The sequence below is a fragment of the Gobius niger genome, assembly GCF_951799975.1.
Source record: "Gobius niger genome assembly, chromosome: 17".
NCBI classification, from domain to species: domain Eukaryota; kingdom Metazoa; phylum Chordata; class Actinopteri; order Gobiiformes; family Gobiidae; genus Gobius; species Gobius niger.
Genome location: NC_136868.1, coordinates 27696592 through 27718906, shown reverse-complemented (window position 1 = coordinate 27718906; position 22315 = coordinate 27696592). Strand labels below are relative to the sequence as shown.

Below are 22315 nucleotides of genomic sequence, written 5' to 3'. Positions count from 1 at the left end.
CTGGAGTGACCGCTGTCCACCTGAGTTCCCCTTTTCCACTCTTTCTCAATAGCTCACTTTCTCTCCTCTCTCATCCCCTCGTCCTCTCGCCTCTCTCCACCTCTCCGCTTTAATAACGACAGAGCGGCGGCTGCCATCTGGGCCTGCTGGCAGCGGCCACACAAAGATCCCGTCTGGGCGCAGATGGCTCACTCTCGCTGGGTTTGACAACACTCTGTGAAAGAGACGGGCCCGCAGCCAGCCACACTGTCATTCAGGCAGACAGGAAGTCATCCACGCAGACAGGAAGTCAGGGGGGAGCAGTCGCCGCGTCAACATGTTACCAGATACACTGCCTCTGCACACGGATACAGTTCTGATCATGTAAGGCGGGACACGGCAGGTGAAAACATCGACTTTTCACGCAGTGGTCAATGTTGAGATTTGTAGCTAGTTTTCTGCCACTTTGTCAGTGAGTAAACATTAGACCAAAGTCACCCCCCCCCTACAATTCTTATTTTATGACGTATTGTTGAGAATTACTTCAGAGCTTACCGGAAAATGCAACCCCAACGCGACGCTCCCTCGTCTTTCCCACACATATTCAGTGTTTGGTATACACGTGTAGCACGAAAGGGGACGGTGATAACGTTGTAATCCAAATATGGTCATTTCCTTTCTGGGACACAGTAGCAGTAGAAAACAGTAGAGATAAAACACGCATGAGCTGACACAAAAAACTTTAGGGCCCATTTTGTCAAAATGAGGTTTTCTTTACAGCTTGCAGCAACATCTCTACTTAACTAGCTTCAACAGACTCGCTTTCTTGTTTTGTACTTTACAGTATTTATAGTTTTTTTTGTGGGATATTTTTTATTTACTAATTCCGAGCCTGCTTTATTGAGGTATGAACCACAAAAAACAAGGCGAAATTGATTTCATTTTTTCTTGGTAACTAATATCCAATCCAATCAACACATTTAAAGAGGGGGTATTCTGCTTTTTTCAATCACACAGCACCAGTCTATATCACACTACAATGATGACAAACCTTCTGTTGGTCTGTAAATGCAGTAAATTAGAATAACTGCCTTGTATAAAATGTCTCTCTCAAAATGGCTGTAGTGAATGTCTTGAAATAGGCCTCTGTCTCTTTAAGAACCTCTGAGCCTTTCCGACACGCCCCCTCCACACGCTGTCTGTGGCATCAGTGGGGAGGGGGTTCTGCTGAGGAGCAGTGGTTGGTTACTCGGCTGGTGACCAAAGCTCAGAGGCGTCTCCAGGAGGTGGGGGCGTTCCTAGGAGGACTCAGGCAAAGCTATCCCTAAAATGGCTGCCATCAGAGTTTTTACAGATTACTCAAAAATACGTGAATGTGCCAAGGCAACACTTCAGGCATGTTTTTAATGAGGGAATGACATAATAACATGATGTAAAGCTTAAAAAAGTCAATTTTGCATAATACCCCCCCTTTAAACAACAAAACTTTTCCAAAGTGCTGCACATGAGCTCATAAAAACAATACAACCACATACAGTAGTAAACCCATAAATTCAAACCCGGCTCGATCCATTGTTTAGAATTTGTTGCTGAAAAATAGGCGCTTTTTTTGCCATTTTAATGCACAAAATGCCTTTTATTTATATGAGTACATAAAATGACAGAAAGACACTTTTTTTTCTCCCCTCGTTTTTATGTCCGCAAAAGTTTCAAATTGATATCTCAATTTTGTTTCCCCTTCTGTGTGTCACCAATAATGTTGACTTCTTTTTAGGCAAAGTTTAAGCCACACTGTGGAACATTTCAGGTTAAGAATAAAAAACAGAAAACAGACATGCAGGCGATATCAAACATGCTCTAATGCTCATGCAGACACAACACAGTGAGCGTTGTTGCATTTGCATGATCAAAATAAAGCATCTGGAAGAGGACCTAATAAATGTATTTAACTTTGTATTTAACTACCTATAGTCAAGGCAAGGCAGTAACATCTCTATGGAGACGAGCTGGAGATGGCCTGCTCCGTCCCAGTGCCCGCCTCAGCATCTCTCCACTCCAATCATGTGAGAGAGAACAGAGATTTCCCCTATGGGATTCAATGGGAGCCAAACATTTGGGATCCATTCATAAAAACCTATGCTAGCAGAGTGTCTCATGTTGTTTGTTGATATTCTTTAAAAGTCAGCAACGAGTGAAATGCCAGATAGTGCACTCTCAGGAAAGATTCAACATTCACCTTGCCCTCTCCTTTCACAAATCATTACCATTTTACACCGTTCCTAGCCTTTGTATTACAATAAATTCAAATGGTTGATGCTTTTGCCAGATATCAGTCCATAACAACCGCGTCATTCATGGAAAAAAAAACAAATCAAAGGTAAATCCTCCTTCCAATTATCTTTGCGACTCGCCTTTTAAGGGCTTCAGACATTCATATTTCTTCATACGAGATAATCTATAATGTTTAAAGGCAGTCGGACTGAAGCCTCACTGTAGAGCACATCTGTGTATTATGTTACACATTCATAGAAGCAATGAGCCCCGAGAGAATGGCGCTTCGCACACGTTTCAAATCAATAACCCGGGCCGCGGCTCTCTCTGTAAACACACACACCGCACTATCGATTCCACTCAGACTCATTATACGCACATTATTTAGCTTTCGCTTCAAATAAGAACAGAATCATTTCATTGATATGCCTGTATGGGAAAGCGGGCAATGGATATTAAAATGAAATCGGTCACTTACTTAGCTTAAATGATCAGAGTCCGTGACAGGCCTATTTATAGAAGCCAACTTCAGAGTATACTGTAAGTAAGTAAAACTGCACTTGTATCATTATACAAAGGATCGGATCACATGTTTATACAGTGTTTGGTGACTGACCCAAACTCCCGTACAGACAAAATAAATCTAATATACCTCAATCCAATCCGTGTATTTCCGATCTGGTTTGTAGAACGTGCGGTCATGCGGTTGTTCGTTTTGGGCTTGCTGCACCAGAAAACATCGGAGAGACGGAGGCAGAGACCGGTATCTGCCGCTACAGTACAAGCAAGTTTAACTCGAGCGATTAGATGGTAAATTAGCATTAAAGCCCTTTGACACTTTGTACATATGGAAATCTAAGTTGAGTTTAGGCAAATGTATGGGCAGAGCTGAAAAGGCATGTGCACGCAGGGCGGCCGACAAATGTGGCTCAGTTACACAAGTTCTGTTTGGAGGAATGGACTGAGACTCCTGCCAACTGTTGTGAAAGGCTTGCGGAAGGAAATCCAAAACGTTTGACTTAAAATAAGAGTTTAAAGCCAAAATGTATGTAAAAAGTAATATAAAACCGTGTAGAAAATTCTACCTCTCATTGTTCTGGCATTTAGCAAATAGAAATAATTTTCAAAAAACTAAAAGTTAATTGTGTTTTCATGTCGGACGGTTAGAAAAAAATATAGTGTATGTAAAAAAATATAGTGTATGTAAACATCTGGTTCCCACTGATTTCCCTACTTAAGAACGTGTTGTGAATCTGGCCACGCCCCCCTCGCCAAACCAGTAAACCTCAGGGCAACGCTTTGACGTTAAGCTGGCATCAGTAATACTGCACTACCCTAGATATTGCTTGATTTATAGTTAAAGAATAGTGAGAGGGCTTGTAGTACAATCAAGCGCTTTTGCGTGTGAACACATGACATGAAATCCTGTGAGAAAAGAGCCCTTTGAAGCCAGCTTAAAAACAAAAAGCTACTCTTTTTCACCTCTTTCACCTCTTTCATCTCTGTCCTAGCAGAGCAGACATACAGTGGAGAAAACTTTGTATGGAAACGAGAAGTCACACAGGAAAAGTTTGGAAAATGTCATCTTTCTGTCACAACCAGCAATAGCTTCCTCAGTTTTATGAGCTAAGTTTGGAATTGTTTGACTTTGGAGCAATGTGCAAAGATACTGACCACTGACCACTGACACACCAGTAAACCCCCAGGACAACACATTTGGGCTCCTCTGCCTGGTGTCCTTGCTAATGCTCCATGAGTGTACTCTGAGCCCCATGCTGCAAAACCTCTAACAATCATGTCACGCCGCTCTGAGCTACGAAGCAACTTCCTGTCAGAGTTTGTGTTACCAGGCAACAGACACACTCTTGGCCAATCAGACGAGAGAGACTTCAAGCACTGTATTCTTCTAAGAGAGATGTACAATCTACAATCTTTTGTTTTACCTTGTTTTGATTCCACATTTTCCAGCTGTCCGCGCTTTACTTTCTGTTTAAGAGCTGTTGTAACATGGGAATTTCTACCCTGCGAGATCAATACATTAATTTCTTATCTTTTCTTGTAATACTCCTCATTGACCATGTTCATATTGTGAGCTTATTGGATTTGACCACACGATCACCCTTACCCTGTTATCAAGTCTCAAATGCTAAAACGTCAAAGATGAACACTTGATTACGTCTTCCTCCTTTCCTCTCCTCTAATATGTTTCCAAGTCTCCACCATCGTGGCCTCCACCAACACATCAGATATCTCTAAAGTGTCTAATTGTGTTTTGTTTTAAAAAGCTGTCCCCCAGACCCCCCACTTTGTGCTGTAAGTGAGCACTTGGCCAGTCTGTATAATTCATATGAGCATGAATAAATCAGAGCCGCTCATAATGTCACTCTGAGAGAAGCTCCACAGCAGCACAGCGGCAGACTGGCTTCAGCGAGTGACACTGGGCAAGAAATGAATATAAAGAGCCAATCATAAACACAAACTTGCTAGTTTCACCAGGCAACCCATATTAAATTCTCTATGACGCTATGGGAGATTGACTGTTTTTGTAAAAAAAAAGAGGAAAATCCACACATGTTGAACCTTAGCAGTGTTTTTTGGGTGAACAGACTTGCCATATTACTGTGATCTGACATATTTAGAAGACGACTCATCAGCAGTTCAGATCATGTGCATAGTGTGTTTCCATATTGACAACATCACCGTGAATGTCAGACATAAACACGTGTTCGATGTCCTCTTGCTGTCCTTCTTATGCCCAATCAATAATGCTCTTATGTCCTCTCTGTCCCATTATGTCCTCTCCGTGTCCCCCTTTGTCCTCTACATTTCCCAATTTGTCCTCTCTATGTCCCCTTTTGTCCTCTCTGTCCCATTATGTCCTCTCCGTGTCCCCTTTTGTCCTCTACATTTCCCAATTTGTCCTCTCCGTGTCCCCTTTTTGTCGTCGCTATGTCCCCCAGTGTCCTCTCTCCACTTACCCCCCCTCTATGTCTGCCTCATGTGTCCTTATGTCCACTCGATACCCCTGTGTGATAAGCGTACACACCTCTGAGGACGAGGACTTCCTTCTCTCCTGACGCCATGTCACAGTATTAGCAGCACATGATTAAATGTCTAATTCCGTCAGTAATAATCAATGAGTCCTGTCATGTCGTTTCACAGATCAGGCGAACCGTGACGTGGGAAGAGGAAGAAAAGGTCACGTCTGATGACTCAAACCTGACACTTCAGGAGATACTGAGAATACTGAGTATCAAAGTGGTTCCACTGTCAGGAGAAGACTGCACCTTCACAGACTCTTCAGCCCTACCATCTGAGAGAAGACTGCACCGTCACAGACTCTTCAGCCCTACCATCTGAGAGAAGACTGCACCTACACAGACTCTTCAGCCTTACCATCTGAGACAAGACTGCACCTTCACAGACTCTTCAGCCTTACCATCTGAGAGAAGACTGCACCTTCACAGACTCTTCAGCCCTACCATCTGAGAGAAGACTGCACCCTTCACAGACTCTTCAGCCTTACCATCTGAGAGAAGACTGCACCTACACAGACTCTTCAGCCCTACCATCTGAGAGAAGACTGCACCTACACAGACTCTTCAGCCCTACCATCTGAGAGAAGACTGCACCTTCACAGACTCTTCAGCCCTATCATCTGAGAGAAGACTGCACCTTCACAGACTCTTCAGCCCTACCATCTGAGAGAAGACTGCACCTTCACAGACTCTTCAGCCTTACCATCTGAGAGAAGACTGCACCTTCACAGACTCTTCAGCCCTACCATCTGAGAGAAGACTGCACCCTTCACAGACTCTTCAGCCTTACCATCTGAGAGAAGACTGCACCTACACAGACTCTTCAGCCCTACCATCTGAGAGAAGACTGCACCTACACAGACTCTTCAGCCCTACCATCTGAGAGAAGACTGCACCTTCACAGACTCTTCAGCCCTATCATCTGAGAGAAGACTGCACCTTCACAGACTCTTCAGCCCTACCATCTGAGAGAAGACTGCACCTTCACAGACTCTTCAGCCCTACCATCTGAGAGAAGACTGCACCTTCACAGACTCTTCAGCCCTACCATCTGAGAGAAGACTGCACCTTCACAGACTCTTCAGCCCTACCATCTGAGAGAAGACTGCACCTACACAGACTCTTCAGCCCTACCATCTGAGAGAAGACTGCACCTTCAGACTCTTCAGCCCTACCATCTGAGAGAAGACTGCACCTACACAGACTCTTCAGCCCTACCATCTGAGAGAAGACTGCACCTTCACAGACACTTCAGCCCTACCATCTGAGAGAAGACTGCACCTTCACAGACTCTTCAGCCCTACCATCTGAGAGAAGACTGCACCTACAGACTCTTCAGCCCTACCATCTGAGAGAAGACTGCACCTACAGACTCTTCAGCCCTACCATCTGAGAGAAGACTGCACCTGCAGTATCACAGCTTTATCATTTAATAAAGGAAATAACCCTTTGGCGTTTGTCAGTATGACGTAACGGAGTGAATGGCGTGGGGTGTTGGTTAGTCGTGGGGTGTTGGTTAGTCGTGGGGTGTTGGTTAGTCGTGGGGTTGGTTAGTCGTGGGGTGTTAGTTAGTCGTGGGGTGTTGGTTAGTCGTGGGGTGTTGGTTAGTCGTGGGGTGTTGGTTAGTCGTGGGGTTGGTTCTCACCATTTGTGTCTGATGTAATAATAATTTTCCATATATTATGTTTCTACTACAGATTTGAGTTTCAGAATATGATCAATCAATCAATATAAAGCCCTTTTCATACCAAAAGGTATCACGAAGTGCTTTACAGATTACAACATTTGATATGATATGATATGACTCGTACATGCAGCAGAAGTCTGAAGTTCTGTCTAAAGCAGAAGCTCCATGACTTCCTTCTTCACTTCTCAGTCTGTGACTGAAGAGCAATTAGGCCTCTGACTTTTTACTGGAAACAAAGAGCTCACTGTATTTAGCGTCATGTTACTGTCACTCATGGTGTCTGACCTAAAGTCTAACTCTGAAGAAAGTCAACTCACATTTACACTGAGAAGGTTGGAAGAGCGCCCCCTTGTGTCACCTTGCATCCAAATGCCCGGAACATGACAGCGGGTCAAAATGACCCACGAAGGCAACACGAGGGTTAGTCGTGGGGTGTTGGTTAGTCGTGGGGTGTTGGTTAGTCGTGGGGTGCTGGTTAGTCGTGGGGTGCTGGTTAGTCGCGGGGTGTTGGTTAGTCGTGGGGTGTTGGTTAGTCGTGGGGTGTTGGTTAGTCGTGGTGTTGGTTAGTCGTGGGGTGTTGGTTAGTCGTGGGGTGTTGGTTAGTCGTGGGGTGCTGGTTAGTCGTAGGGTGTTGGTTAGTCGTGGGGTGTTGGTTAGTCGTGGGGTGTTGGTTAGTCGCGGGGTGTTGGTTAGTCGCGGGGTGTTGGTTAGTCGCGGGGTGTTGGTTAGTCGCGGGGTGTTGGTTAGTCGTGGGGTGTTGGTTAGTCGCGGGGTGTTGGTTAGTCGTGGGGTGTTGGTTAGTCGTGGGGTGCTGGTTAGTCGTGGGGTGTTGGTTAGTCGTGGGGTGCTGGTTAGTCGTGGTGTTGGTTAGTCGTGGTGTTGGTTAGTCGTGGGGTGTTGGTTAGTCGTGGGGTGCTGGTTAGTCGTGGGGTGTTGGTTAGTCGTGGGGTGTTGGTTAGTCGTGGGGTGTTGGTTAGTCGTGGGGTGTTGGTTAGTCGTGGGGTGTTGGTTAGTCGTGGGGTGTTGGTTAGTCGTTGGGTGTTGGTTAGTCGTGGGGTGCTGGTTAGTCGTGGGGTGTTGGTTAGTCGTGGGGTGTTGGTTAGTCGTTGGGTGTTGGTTAGTCGTGGGGTGCTGGTTAGTCGTGGGGTGTTGGTTAGTCGTGGGGTGTTGGTTAGTGCGCACACTAATGGTTACCGAGTATTAGCCGCTAAGGGCCTCGGTTGGACATGTTTATGTCCAGGCTGAAAACATGCCTATTTACTGCTGCCGATGGCAATTGACTGTACTTAAACTCATTTTAATTTTTTAATATATAATTTTAAAGCAGTACTAAGTAACTTGTTTACCTTAATAAATCCTTTTTGGTAATCCAAGTACAAGTGCTGATTGGAGGATTGGGGGGTCTTTCATCTCCCCCTGGTGTCTCTTGCCAGAAAAACACAATTGCAACTTCCCTACACCGGGTCGGGGCCGCTAATACACACTAATGGAATCACGAAGAAGAAGCTAACAGGCTAGCGGGCAAAGCTAACTGCGGGCTAGCACCACTTGAACAGTATTTACATCCATTGTGTAATGGATGTACATTATCCCTCTCTCCCTTTGTCTTTTCTGTCAGCGTAGGATTTACTCACGGACAATTAATGAGTAAAAAACTGTAACATGCATGAATTACTTACATATTGTATGTATGTATTTTTACATATTTTTATGAGTTGTATCAAATGATTTGTTTTATTGTGTTTTTAATAAAAACACAATAAAAACTTTTTATTGTGTTTGTGTGTTTTGGGTGTTGCTGTGAGGCACATTGAGTTGCCTTGTGCATGAAATGTGCCGTATAAATACATTTGCCTTGCCTTGCCTTCACTAGAGATAATTTCTCTCCGTCATGTTGACGGACAGGGTCGTAAAAAAATCTGTCATTAGCTTTTTTTTTATTCGTCATGAATTAATCTCTCTCTATAAGCATTATTTAAAGGGGCTAGATGCAAGTTCGCCATTTTATACTCACTACTGCCACCTCAGGTCATACATGTAACTGCACCTTCTATATTAAGCTCGTGCATGACGGCACTTCGGACCCGAATGATCACCTTTCTGAGTGACAGTGCAGGATTTTAGAGGCAGTTGTGGTTGACTCATTTCAAAGCGTCATCTGCTCGTCAATATTAAGACTCATATTTCACTGTTACAAATTTGAGCTCAGTATTTATTTCTTTGCAATTTTCACACTTTGTCCATTGTGTATTTATCCAAAACTCCATCCGCTCTCAGCTTCAATGTGAGAGAGCGTCACGTTAGAACCATCACCGCAGTAAAGGGCAGTTTAGTTGCTGTGCGAAATGCAAAGCGACCCCACGTGGTTTTCGACAGAGATATCTATCAGTCTACAAGTCCAGAGGCACCTAAAAGATAGAGTATTTCCCACTAATGTAGCCTATAAAGTAACAATATTCTGACTTGAGTAAACATGTTGGCAGCAGACCTGTTACTGCCACAACCGTGATTGACCTTACAATGAATGAAACATAAGTAAAAATAAGATTAATTACCAAGTCATAACTGCTAGGCTAAATGACAGTATAGGAGTAAACAACATCATGCATAAAAATGTCACAAAAGACAGGACTTTTATCATCAACACAAAAGATGTATCTCAAAGCAGAATACAGTAATTCCATCTGTGACTCTCCACCCGTCATCAGAACGCACAGTTCAGCACATAGCCCCTGAATTATCCTGTACAGCACTTTATGAATGGGGGTTGCTAGGTAACTGGGGTGCAGTAAAGCGTGGTCACAAGGATTTCTGTGTTTAGCATGATCAAGGATTAAGAAGAAAAAGCATTTTGAAAACAGCAAAGCAGCGCGGATATTCCCAGGGACGACACGACGGACCTTATGGTGCATCGTGTGCTTTATGCAAAGTACTGTGTGAGGGTGTATCAGAATGTGTCCTATGGGATCAAGAGTTCGTTAAACATGTTGTGTAGCCTACAGGTAACAGCCGAGAGAGAATTATCTGGGGGGGGGGGAGGAGAAGCAGGGAGAAAGAGTGGATTTAACATGCAATCAGTTCAACGCACAACAAGTGGACAAGGTTACACTGAGTTCCGTTCCATACTCGAGACTATTATACGACAGTAAACAGCAGGAGCTTTGACGTTTGCTGTTGCTATGGAAGAGCCATTATTTGACAGTAACTATAGAAATGAAAAGGAGATGTGGCATTCCATCCAAAAGCCTGGTGTACACTGCACCTTAGCAATATCCACCGAACATTGCAGCCCATCGACCACATTTAGGTCAAATCATTGTTAGAAAGTCATGAACGACTGTGCAGACCTTTGAGATACAAATCAGCATCTGAAAGTGTCCTCTGAGCTAAATGCTGAGGCTAAGTTTCTGCTTTTTGTGGGGTCGTACAGACACATCATCTTATAATATGTTAATGATAAAGAAACAACAGAAATGATAGAAATGCCATGAAAAGGACAAAACATGGACACTAGGCTTCCCTCTTCATTTGTATGGAGATGGAACATTTCAATTGAATCTGGTCCGGGAGCCTTTGGCTAACAAATGTGCACATTTGTAGGAACAGGCTCAGACAGCTAAAGGCATTTCTGTGATTTCTATGGTAGTGGTATAATAGTGCAAAACTACAAAAAATAGTCAATATATCAAGTGATCCACTGCTCTAGAGGTCAAAATTGCCATGAAGAACATTTTATTATTTTCATTACCAGGCTGCTGGTGAAGGATTCATTACATTAAGGACAAATGTTTGTAAGCCGTCATCCGTACTGTGTTCTCATAGCGTTTGATGGCTTAAGAACTTTTCGTCGACTCCTGTACAACTGACAGCTGCACAAGCACAAAATCAAATGAAATATCAAACATTGGAGCATGGCCCCATTCTTGGATTCATCTTACACACCAGAGGAAGAGAAACCTAGCGGCTCATTTGTTTCGATACATCCTTTTTAAGGCTATAAGTGAATTTCCATTAGTGCTGCCGTATTTTGTGTCCATGCGGTGCACTCACGGCCAAGGCTGTTATTTTTCAAAGATCAAAAATACATTGTATTGCACCAAACAGATTTAATGGAAAATGAGAAGAGGAGGAAATTAGCGGAGGTAGATAAAGCTACTTTCAGGCTTTATTCAGAGGCACTGATGTTGATGTTCTGTTTTGTACTTGAACATAATAAGATCAAGCCATTTTCTCTAAAATAACTCATGGCCTGTCTGACCTCTTGTTGAGATGAATAGAATCTATGGGTTTGGATTAGGGCGAGACTTCACCGAACCATAAAAATATATATATATATATCATGAAGCATAAACACAAAAAGTTATATAAAGCATTATTTTTACAATAACTCCAAACACAAACACCACAGTTCCAGGGTGGTAAAGTTTGCTTCTGTTCACTGCTGATTGAACCGCCTCCATGGTTACGCATACACTCCATTCAGAAAACCTACAAGAAACTCTAAAAGAAACCTGAATTAAAATTGATCCTGAAACAATATAGGAGCCACCAGGATGGAAAGGCTCTCTTACAAATATGTTTCCTCCAGAACTCCATCAGGGGTTTATCAGAATAAATGAAATGAATAAACATCCATATGGACCCAATTTGGACTTGACTTTATTTGTATGTGATAAATAAGTGTATATTTTGCCAGAAAATGGTTAAAAAGAGTGAACAATTGTGTTTCCCAAAGGATTCTGTTTTCCTCTTTGGCGAGGCCACGCCCCCTTATATGACGCGATGCCGTCTTTATCTATCCCTGCCAATTTCGATTTCAACAGCTAGAAAAGCCAATGTAAAAGGCTAGCTAATCATTAAATCCCGATTACAATGCTACATCAATTCAGAAACCTTACACTGTAATTAATGATGCATCTAAAAAAAACACAATAATTTTTCTCTCATCTGTAACTGCTGCTAATGATGAAGAAAGTCTGTGTCCGTGTTGCGTCAGAGGTTGTGCGTATGGTCTGAAGCTGTTCTGAAGCATTGGAACGAGGAGTCTGTCTTTTTTCATGACGCTCACCTGAGTAAATTCTCCTGTTTGTCAGAGCGGTGCACATCCTGATGAAGTTTACAGTGATGAGGGGGTGTGGTGAGGATCAGGCCTGTCACACCGGTGCCACTCAGGACAAATGTTATTTGCATGAGTGAAGTGCTGGAGCGTCCTAGAGGCCACCGTGATGAACAGTAAAGGCGCCACGCTGACCTCTCACACAGCCGCCGGGTCACTAGTCTACAGGGTGAAACGCACAAATATACACTTTTTTTTTCGTATGAAAAGTTGCAGAATGCACCTTTAACTAAAACGTAACATGTCCTGCAGTCTTACACTACTTTGTATCTTTAATAAATTAATTAAAGCAGTACTAAGTCACGTGTTTACCTTAATAAATCTTTTTGTAGTCCCTCTGGGGGTAATACAAGTTTTAATGGGACGATTGGGGCGTCTTTCATCCCCCCCTAGTGTCTCAGGAAAACCACACTTGCAACTTGACTGCCACCGGACCGGGGCAACCAATACACACTAATAGAATCATGAAGAAGAAGCTAACAGGCAACGGGTAAAGCTAACTGCGGGCTAGCGCCACTTAAACAGTACTTACAGCCAAGTTTAAAGGGACTATACAGAGTTTAAAAATGTTAAAATTAAGTATTTTCCTCCCCCTACATGTTCCAACAATCTCCTAATGTGTAGAATGAGCTCAGACCTGTTCACCACAACTGCCTCTAAAATCCTGCTCTGTCACTAAAAACGGTGTTGCTTCGGCCCGAAGTGTCGTCATGCACGAGCTTAATATAGAAGGTGCAGTTACACGTATGACCTGAGGTGGCAGTAGTGAGCATAAAATGGCTAACTTGCGTCTAGCCCCTTTAAGTGAAAAAAAATATTTCCATTGTGTAATTGGATGTATAATATCCCTCTCTCCCTTGACCTTTTCTATCAGTGTAGTATTTGCTCTCACAGACAATTAATAAGTTAAAAAATCACAACTGCTACAACACCTGCAGTTATGACCTCTAGGCACCTGAGTTACTGCTTTAGTCTTTCTGTTTCAACAAAGAGTACAAAATGTAATTGCTAGAATAAATGTGGATGATTATTCCAAAACAAACAAAGATGATAACGTATTTGATGTAGTACAAGTAATAAAAACAAGCCTTTGTCAAAATATCAATACCAAGACAAGTTACTTAAACCAATTAAAAGCGTGTTCATTCAGATCTCACTGAAGTTATAATATTAATAATTGTATTTCTATTGATAGTTACTTTTTTCAATTAATTTAAGCCATTTTCACGTGTGACACAGCAGGACATGTTTGACAGAAAACTATGAGAAAACCTCATTAAAAGATAGAAAATGATGGGTGACATAAAAAACTAATTTGCTTTACAGTAAAAAAAAAACCTGTGAAAAACAGATATCTTTTATGCAGGAGGGCTTCTTGTGACATGGATATTGCGTCACCTCACATTGCGATAACGATCATTTGGGGATATATTGCCTTAGTTTAAACCTAGGGGTTCTCACTTATAGCAAGAGGGGCTGCCTTTTGTGGAGACACAGGGCACCACCTCAAGACTGTCTCACCTAACACTGCCATAACTGCCTCTACTACTACCACGGTATACCTTGAGAAACACCATACCAACATGGCGCCTGGTCTACCTCGTGTTCAGTCCAACCGCGCTCTGCAGGTGTGGACCGTGTAATGGAGGCATTTTCACACTCCTGTCAGCTCGCACTTGCGTCAGCACTTCTCCCGACTCCTGATGAATATATGAATGAGATTACCGTGCTCCCACAGCCTCCATAAACATTTCATTATTTCACTTCGAGAGCTGGAGACGACATGCTTCTGGCTCACCTTTTCCACCCGATCTCCCAAATCACAGGATACGGATTAACACAGCGGCTGCCTGTGAGCAAACATGACTTTTTAATGCCCAGTCATGGATATGCCTTGAAATATTCAATTTAGGGTCTCAGGTAGGGCTGGGTACCGTGACATTTTTTTCAATACCAGTACTTTAACGATCCTTTTTCGATACTGATACCTGAACAATAATGTGTGGAAGATCTGCAAATTATACAGTACATGCAAGGGTTAATTTTAAAGTCTTAATGTTTGTTATTAAATCAATTAATGGACTTGCACCTTCTTATTTGTGTGACCTGCTTGTTGCACATCAGCCCAGTAGAGGCTGTGTCTGCAGGACAACACCTGCTGAAGGTCCCCAGGACCAAAAATAAGCAGTGGGGTGATGGTTCCTTTTCAGTGGCTGGTCCGAGGCTCTGGAACTCTCTGCCTGTTGAGTTACGAGCCGTCACTGACCTGACACTGTTTAAAGCGAGGCTGAAAACACACTTGTTTAAAGACGCTTTTCACTGCTAATTGCACATGTGTAATGTATATGTGCTTTCTTAAATATCTTGTGCTAAAATTGTTTTTTATTACATCGCACTTATGGAAAGCACTTTGGTTCAGCGGGTGCTGTTGTAAAGCGCTATACAAATAAAGGTTGATTGATTGATTGATATACAATATCGGGTCCAATGTCAAGAAAAGTGTGAAAATTGGGGGGAAATTGGGAAAACTTCAGCAAACATTGGGAAAAAAATTAAAAGTAGGGAAAAAACTATATAAAAAATAATAATAGTTGGGCAAAAATGGGGGGGAAATAATTTATTGTGCTGAAACAACCAAGTCCCTTCCTTTAACGCTGTCCCTGGACCAACAGCCTCAAAACTTGGATCTAAAGATATACGTTTTTTTTTTTTTCGGTACCTGCTTTCGATACTTTCATTTTTTCCGATACCGGTAGTACCTAAACCTTTTCCCCGGTACTAGTATCGTTTAATGGTACCCAGCCATATTCTCATGCATCTTTTCTAGCACTAAAGATTTTAAATAAAGGTTATAGAGGATGCTGCATCACATTCAACACTAAAGGCCAACACTGTGTATAACTACTTTGGAAAGTACTTATATCTTAGCATTGTTATCCTTTATCCTTTATTAATCTCTGTAGAGAAATTTGTTCTCTGCATTTGACCCATCCTCAATGCCGCTGGGGCGACCTGTAGGAGCAGTGAGCTGCCAGCATGGGCCGGCGCTCGGGGACCCATCTCCATGATGTGGAGCCAGGCTGGTGGTCAGAAACACCTGGCTGGAGGATTCACCTATTGCACATGTTTTTACCACTAACCTACACAGACACGGGGAGAACATTCAAACTCCACACAGAAAGGCCCCGTCCAGGTGGGAATCGAACATGGGACCTTCAAGCTGTGAGGCACGAGCGCTAACTACTGCGCCACCGTGCTGTTCTTTTATCTTAGCGTTGTTATTTTATCATTCATAACTTAAAGCTACATTGTGGAACATTCCAGGTCATGTGCTGCTACTTTACAGGATCCACTACACACAGCCAAACACTGATAAACAAACAAACATGGCAGCGAGACTCACTGCCATGATCTACACGTTGCCTTCTAACCTGTGGCAAAGACTGAAAACTGTGCGTAGTTGCAAACTTAAAGAAAATTGACAACTAAGGGCACACACACCTGCTCACCTCATCATGTGATAAGCTAACAGCTAAAACACTCATTGTCTAATTAAACTCCCACAATTTATTCCGAAACCTCACATGTGGTGCACATAATATTGTATTCCGCACGCTAGTTTCATTTTATGGATGTAAAGTACAAATCTCTTCGGAAAAAATAGCGAGCACCTTTGATGGTCTAGCACAGCCAGACTTAAACCGATTCATCAGAATGCAATTAAATCCGGAGAGAACCACGTTGTATGAAGATCTCCATAACTCCAACTTCCCTAACTCTTTCTCTCCATCATTCTCATCCTTCGTGTTTCGTGGGCTCCCTGTTGCCACAGCGACCGTGTCTGTCGTCATGGAGGATGGAGAGATACCTGAGGAGGATGAGTGGAGATATAATGAAGACACATGGATGCCGGTGTGCTGTGTGATAACGTTTACAGGGGACAAATTGTGACAAATGTGGCAAGTGTGTAGAGATTTATTAAACTTTCTCAGTGAATTAGAGTTGATGTATGGTTAATATTGAAATGTTCTATACACTACCTATGTGCCTGTCCTCTAACGTCTCCGTGGGCTATCTCAAAGGGCCCAAATTATGCCGTTTAGGTTGTTATCATTGTATTACTGTCAATTTGAACCACTTCCTATATACCAGAATAAGTGGGTATAGCGACCTGTGCTAACAGTTTGTATAGACCATTCTCAGTCATGTCACTTTTGTTTGACAATCTGCTGCTTGGAACTGTGCCTATTTAAATATAAATTAAAATGGGAACTCAAATGAATGGACAAATCAAATAATAACAATAATAATAATCATAATACAATGAGAACCAGTCGTGTCAGCACTGATAACTGTAAATGTAAATATGACCTTTAGTGATGTTTTATTGTAGTCATTTTAGCATGATTCTATGTGGACTGATGGCTGTTACGGGTGAACGGTTGAATGAATGAATGAATGAATGAATGAATGAATGAATGAATGAATGAATGAATGAATGTATTTGTTGTATTTGAGTAGTATTTTGTAACTCACCTGCTCAGGGACTGCAGATGGAAACTAGCTCAAGCTCAATCTGGTGCAAAGTATCTTTAATTCATGTTTTCTGCATATTGTCCCTGTTGAAATAAACTAATAAACAAAAACTAAACTAAACTAAGCAACTTTGTAGTGGTGGGTAGAGTTTCTAACCGCTGATTTGCCAAACAAAATAATTAAGAATGGTCTATAATGATAATTTGGTCCCATACCGCTTTGTGAGCGGTGGTCCCATCTGATCTCTGAAGCTAGGCAGAGTTGGGCCTGGTTAGTACCTGGATGGAACATATGCGTAGAAGGAAAACTACACAGCTTTGGGAATCAATCAAAGTATATTTACAGTATATAGCCCTTTCCAGTGACCCCAAAGAAGACCAAAGTGTTTTACAGAAAGTAAAACAAAACACATTAAACGCACAAAATTACAATCACCCAGACATTATACAGAAAGTCATAGGGCGCAATCTTCCGCCTGGCGCAACAACAGCCTTGCTCAAGACGAGTTGCTATCTTGCGCACACACAACGGTATCCAGAGGGCAAACTACAAGGAGACTACAACAAGCACTTGTATTGTAAAATTGTAAAATGTATTCCTATCGATACGAAAAGTGGTATCGAAGATAGATTTTCGTTTGAGCAGGTATTGATACTTTCTGTCTTGAAGGAACCATCAGCTGCGCTCAAAACTTTCATTAAGAGCTAAAAAGTACTAACTTAAACCCTGAATACTAACTAAATGCATCCATTGTCAAAGTGCTATTAAGCTTTTGCAGGACAACTACAAACAATCTCTCCTACTGTGAGTTAAAAGGGGGGTATTATGCAAAATCGACTTTTTCAAGCTTTACATCATGTTATTATGTCATTCCCTCATTAAAAACATGCCTGAAGTGTTGCCTTGGCACATTCACGTATTTTTGAGTAATCTGTAAAAACTCTGATGGCGGCCATTTTAGGGATAGGTTTGCCTGAGTCCTCCTAGGAACGCCCCCACCTCCTGGAGACGCCCCTGAGCTTTCGTCACCAGCCGAGTAACCAACCACTGCTCCTCAGCAGAACCGCCTCCCCACTGATGCCACAGACAGCGTGTGGAGGGGGCGTGTCCGAAAGGATCAGGGGGTTCTTAAAGAGACAGAGGCCTATTTCAAGACATTCACTACAGCCATTTGAGAGAGACATTTTATACAAGGCAGTTATTCTAATTTACTGCATTTACAGACCAACAGAAGGTTTGTCATCATTGTAGTGTGATATAGACTGGTGCTATGTGATTGAAAAAAGGACAATACCCCCTCTTTAAACACTGTCCATGTCCTGAGAGAGAGAGAGAGAGAGAGAGAGAGAGAGAGAGAGAGAGAGAGAGAGAGAGAGAGAGAGAGAGAGTGGGGCAAACTCCACGCCGCAGAAACGTGATCAAAACACCAGCACGTAGCGGAAAATCTTCCAGTCTGTCCAGTACAGTCTGTAGGAGGAAAAGCATGCAGGGCCACTACTGTGCATATATGGCCATGGGTGTCTGTCCAGCCGTCTTATTGCACCAGGTATGAAGCTGAAGATTGCACAGAGCGCAAGCTGTCCGCGCATTTATAAATGCAAGATCGGGCCCCTCGTGTTAAAAGCCAGAACAGATAAGTCTTTAATCTAAGGGTGGGAACCTCTGGTACCTCACGATTCGATGCGATACACGGTACATGGCTTACCATAACGATAATCTTCTGATACGCTAATACTGCGATAATCGATATATTGCACTATATTATATATTTTTAACCTTTTTAAAAATAAATAAATAAGTGTGCAAGTACACACTGAAAATGGATCGATTGAGCTACCTCAAATTAATCTTATTTGTAATTATAAATAACTATTTATTAAAAGTCATATATCTGTGTGACAGTATTTGGCTCAAGAGCTTAAAACTGTAGTGCTGCCCTCTGCTGTTCGGACTGAATTCTTGACCGTTATTGGCCTCTATCAACTGAAAGCACTCCTACCTCATTAAAAAGGGACAGGTCAGTGAGAACACTCAGACTGAGGGGCAGGCTGTTCCACATAGTCATACTCGGCTGATAAATAATATGACATGTTGCTGTGTGTAGTGTCCTCCCTTTTGACAAAACAGCAATGAGTACTAACCCGTCCACTTTCTCATTAGAGAGCGACTCTACCTCCGGTATTACTGCTTCCAAACACAAAGTACCAATCATTTTCCTATTTCCTCTCATTTGTTACTCATGCGCCAAAATAATTGCAGCTTAAATTTGTGTAAAGTCTATTGTTTCACGAGCCTCCCATTATAAAGCCACATGTGTCCTGCAGCAGATAAGCGCATATTTTGTCCACGAGCTCTGTTAGTGTATCCACTATTAGGGACTGTGTCACTATGTAACGCCGAGTGGTTTGGAGCAGTGTGGGACGAGGGAGGGTTTTCTGCTCCGGATTTCCCCCTGCAGTGACTCATACAAAGATGAGCCTGCCATTTTAAGACCCATTCACAAAACGGCGCTCATTTAAAGTCAGCCAATTTGCACGCACTTCCTGTTTCCTGTTGGCATTGTTTGGACACCCGCCTCCGTAAGAAATTAAAGTCGAGATGAAATGATTCACGACAGCATGTGACAGTCACTGCAGTTACTTGAGCAGCCTAAATTGTTCCACACAGCAGTTGAGATATACATTCTTATGATAATTCCTCCATTATACATATTCTGAATGTTAATGTGCGTTTTAAGACCCAGAGAATCATAGGACTAATGCTGAGCAGGTTTAATCATGCTGAATACTTACTGATTCAATAAGTCTCAAAGGCATGATACACGGCCACCAATACGAAAAAAAAACCCACAAACAATTTGCTCCTAAACCACCTGATAGATATGTGTCTCTGGTGGAACAGCGCCCTCCTAACCTTGACTGGAGGAACTGCATTACTGTTTCCATGGCGACAGCACACAGATAGCGGCGCAGAGAAAATAATGAAGCGTTTGACTCCTCTATGGGCTCCCACACACAGTCTCCCACTCAGAGGACTGAAACTTGTACTACAGCGCCATATGTCCCAATGCACACAAAATGATGTCCTCACATTCCTTCATTGTACAACCGGGAAGAAGACTTGGACCTGACGTGAACCAACAACACTGAGAAATCAAGCACTGCAGAGGGCAGTTGCTATGTTTGAAATAACTCAAATTAATAGAGCTGAGCACCATTAAACGATACCAGTGTGGTATTGGGAAAAAAAAGTTTAAGTTCTACTGTTAAAAAAATAAAGTGTCCAAAGCAGGTACAGAAAAAAAAACGTATATTTTTAATCCAAGTTTTGATGCTGTTGGTTTTGTATTTCCCCCCCCTATATTATTATTATTATTATTATTATTATTATTATTATTATTATTATTATTATTATTTATTTATTTATTTATTTAAGGGACTATACAGAGTTTAAAAATGTTAAAACTAAGTATTTTCATCCCCTACATGTTCCAACAATGTCCTAATATGTAGAATGAGCCCAGACCTGTTCACCACAACTGCCTCTAAAATCCTGCACTGTCACTCAAAAAGGTGTTACTTTGGGTCCGAAGTGCCGTCATGCACAAGCTTAAAGGAACAGGCCACCGTTTTTACATACTGAGACACTGTATGTATTTAAATATGGTTACATGAAGTGTTACACTACAAATATAATTACACAAAATTAAACAATGTGGATTTTCTAAGCGGATAAAAGGGGGGACTATATTGTAAGGCGTAATAATACCAGGAGTAGTTCGATTCCGAGCAGTAATCTTCACTTTACTGCGCAGTAATCTTCACTTTACTGTGCGGATGCCAAACTACTCCTGGTATTATTACGCCTTAAATTATAGTTCCCCCTTTTATCCGCTTAGAAAATCCACATTGTTTAATTTTGTGTAATTATACTTTGTAGTGGAACACTTCACGTAACCATATTTAAATGGGGAAAACGTCTATCTTGACCTGTTTTGGAGCTATAGAGGAGAGAGGGAGAGGCTAAATGCTAACGCCGTCTGCGCTGTGTTTACGTGACTGAAGGCACGGGGGAAGATCAGACAGGTCCTAAAGAACTCATCACAGCTCAGGTAAGAACATATCTTAGTATGTAAAAACGGTGGCCTATTCCTTTAATACAGGAGCTGCAGTTACACGAAAGACCTGAGGTGGCAGCAGTGTGCATAAAATGACTTGCATCTAGCCCCTTTAAATGTACCCAATGTTTGCCACATTTTCTTCTACAATTGTTTTTCTTATTTTTGCCCCTCATTTTTACTTCTTTTTCAACACTAATATTTTCCCAATTTCCCCCCGAAATTATTCCCTATTTTGCACATATTTCTTGACATTGGAGATTAACCCGATATTGTAAATAGGCAGACCTTCCACACATTATTGTTTTTCTGGTTATAGATGACAAATATTTTAAGAGAGCTATCGGGAAAAGTATCGTTTAGGTACCGGTATCGAAAACCAAGTATCGCTAACAGTGCCCAGCCATAAAAAAAATTTTTTTTTGTGATCAATCAGGAACAAAGATTAAAAAGACCAGTTTCACAACCAATGATGAGCTGAAAAATAATATCAATTATTATCAATGAGCAATGAAGAACAAGGCCAGTGCATCGTCTGATAATAGCAAGATCGGGAAAAATATATAAGAGCATCTATTATACGTAATAGATCTAAATCAGTAATAAGCCAGGTTTAAACTTGGCAACAAGGTTTCAACAACAGCTGAATGTTTGTCTGATAACTAAGAGGTGATTAAAACTGACTCACAACATCAGAAGTGAACGTTGGCGTGCCACTGGTTCCACAATGTTTCCACAGAGAACAACTGACATCGATAACACTACCTACACCCAAATCCACACCAAGCACTGAGCATCAGTCACAAAATAGGCAAAGAGAATTGATGAGCTCTACCAAAACGGATGAGGGAAGATAACTGCGAGTCTCTATGTGAAAACTGCGACACCTGGACGACTGAGAGGGAGTGTCTTACCTGTTCTGTTGACCAATAGGATTTGCAGCTGACTTTTTGACGGCGTGTCTGGCTGAGTGTCACCCTGGAGATCAGTGGTTGGAGGAGCCGTTATCCCCAGGTGACGGCCTGTGATTGGTCAGGTTCATCTCCGCCTCGGTGTGACTCCGCCCACTGGGCCCTGCGAGGCCTTAAGGGAACTAAACTCTGGCGGACATCTTTGACTGGGAATTGGCGGCTGAGTTTGGTTTGGGGATTCTCTTGTGTTCGATGGAGGTTTGTTTTCATAAAGGGCATCTGTGAAGGAATAAAAACATCTCTTGTTAGGATGCAGGAGTTTTTAAAATTGTTCAAATTTAAGAAAATGTACTCGAAATTTGAAGCGAAAACACTTGGGGCCCTCGAGTTGCTCGTTGGGCCCTGTTCTTATTCTTGTATTCACTTAAATGAACAATGGCTGGTCGGGTGCCTTCAGCTGGCAGTGGGGGCAGTGTAACAGAGGCTAAATAAAAAGAGCCCTGTAAAGGGTCAAATGTGTATATTTATATTTATACATTGGGCTATAGATGGGCTATATGCACAGCACAACTAGACTTTACGACTACACTTTGACATCATTGTTTATTAGCCATCTCTCACGCAAATAGAGCTCAACAGTCAAAGCTCCGCCTGATGCTG

The 22315-nt window shown here is 42.2% G+C and overlaps 1 protein-coding gene across 1 annotated transcript in view; it reads right to left on the bottom strand.

Annotated features, from left to right (window-relative positions):
* lrrc7 (leucine rich repeat containing 7) overlaps positions 1-22315 on the bottom strand; it is a 137710-nt gene that overhangs the window by 93247 nt on the left and 22148 nt on the right. Inside the window, exon 2 of the mRNA XM_079575640.1 lies at positions 21659-21934. The gene's annotated coding sequence lies outside the window, so the exon portion shown is untranslated. The remainder of the gene's footprint in view (positions 1-21658; positions 21935-22315) is intronic.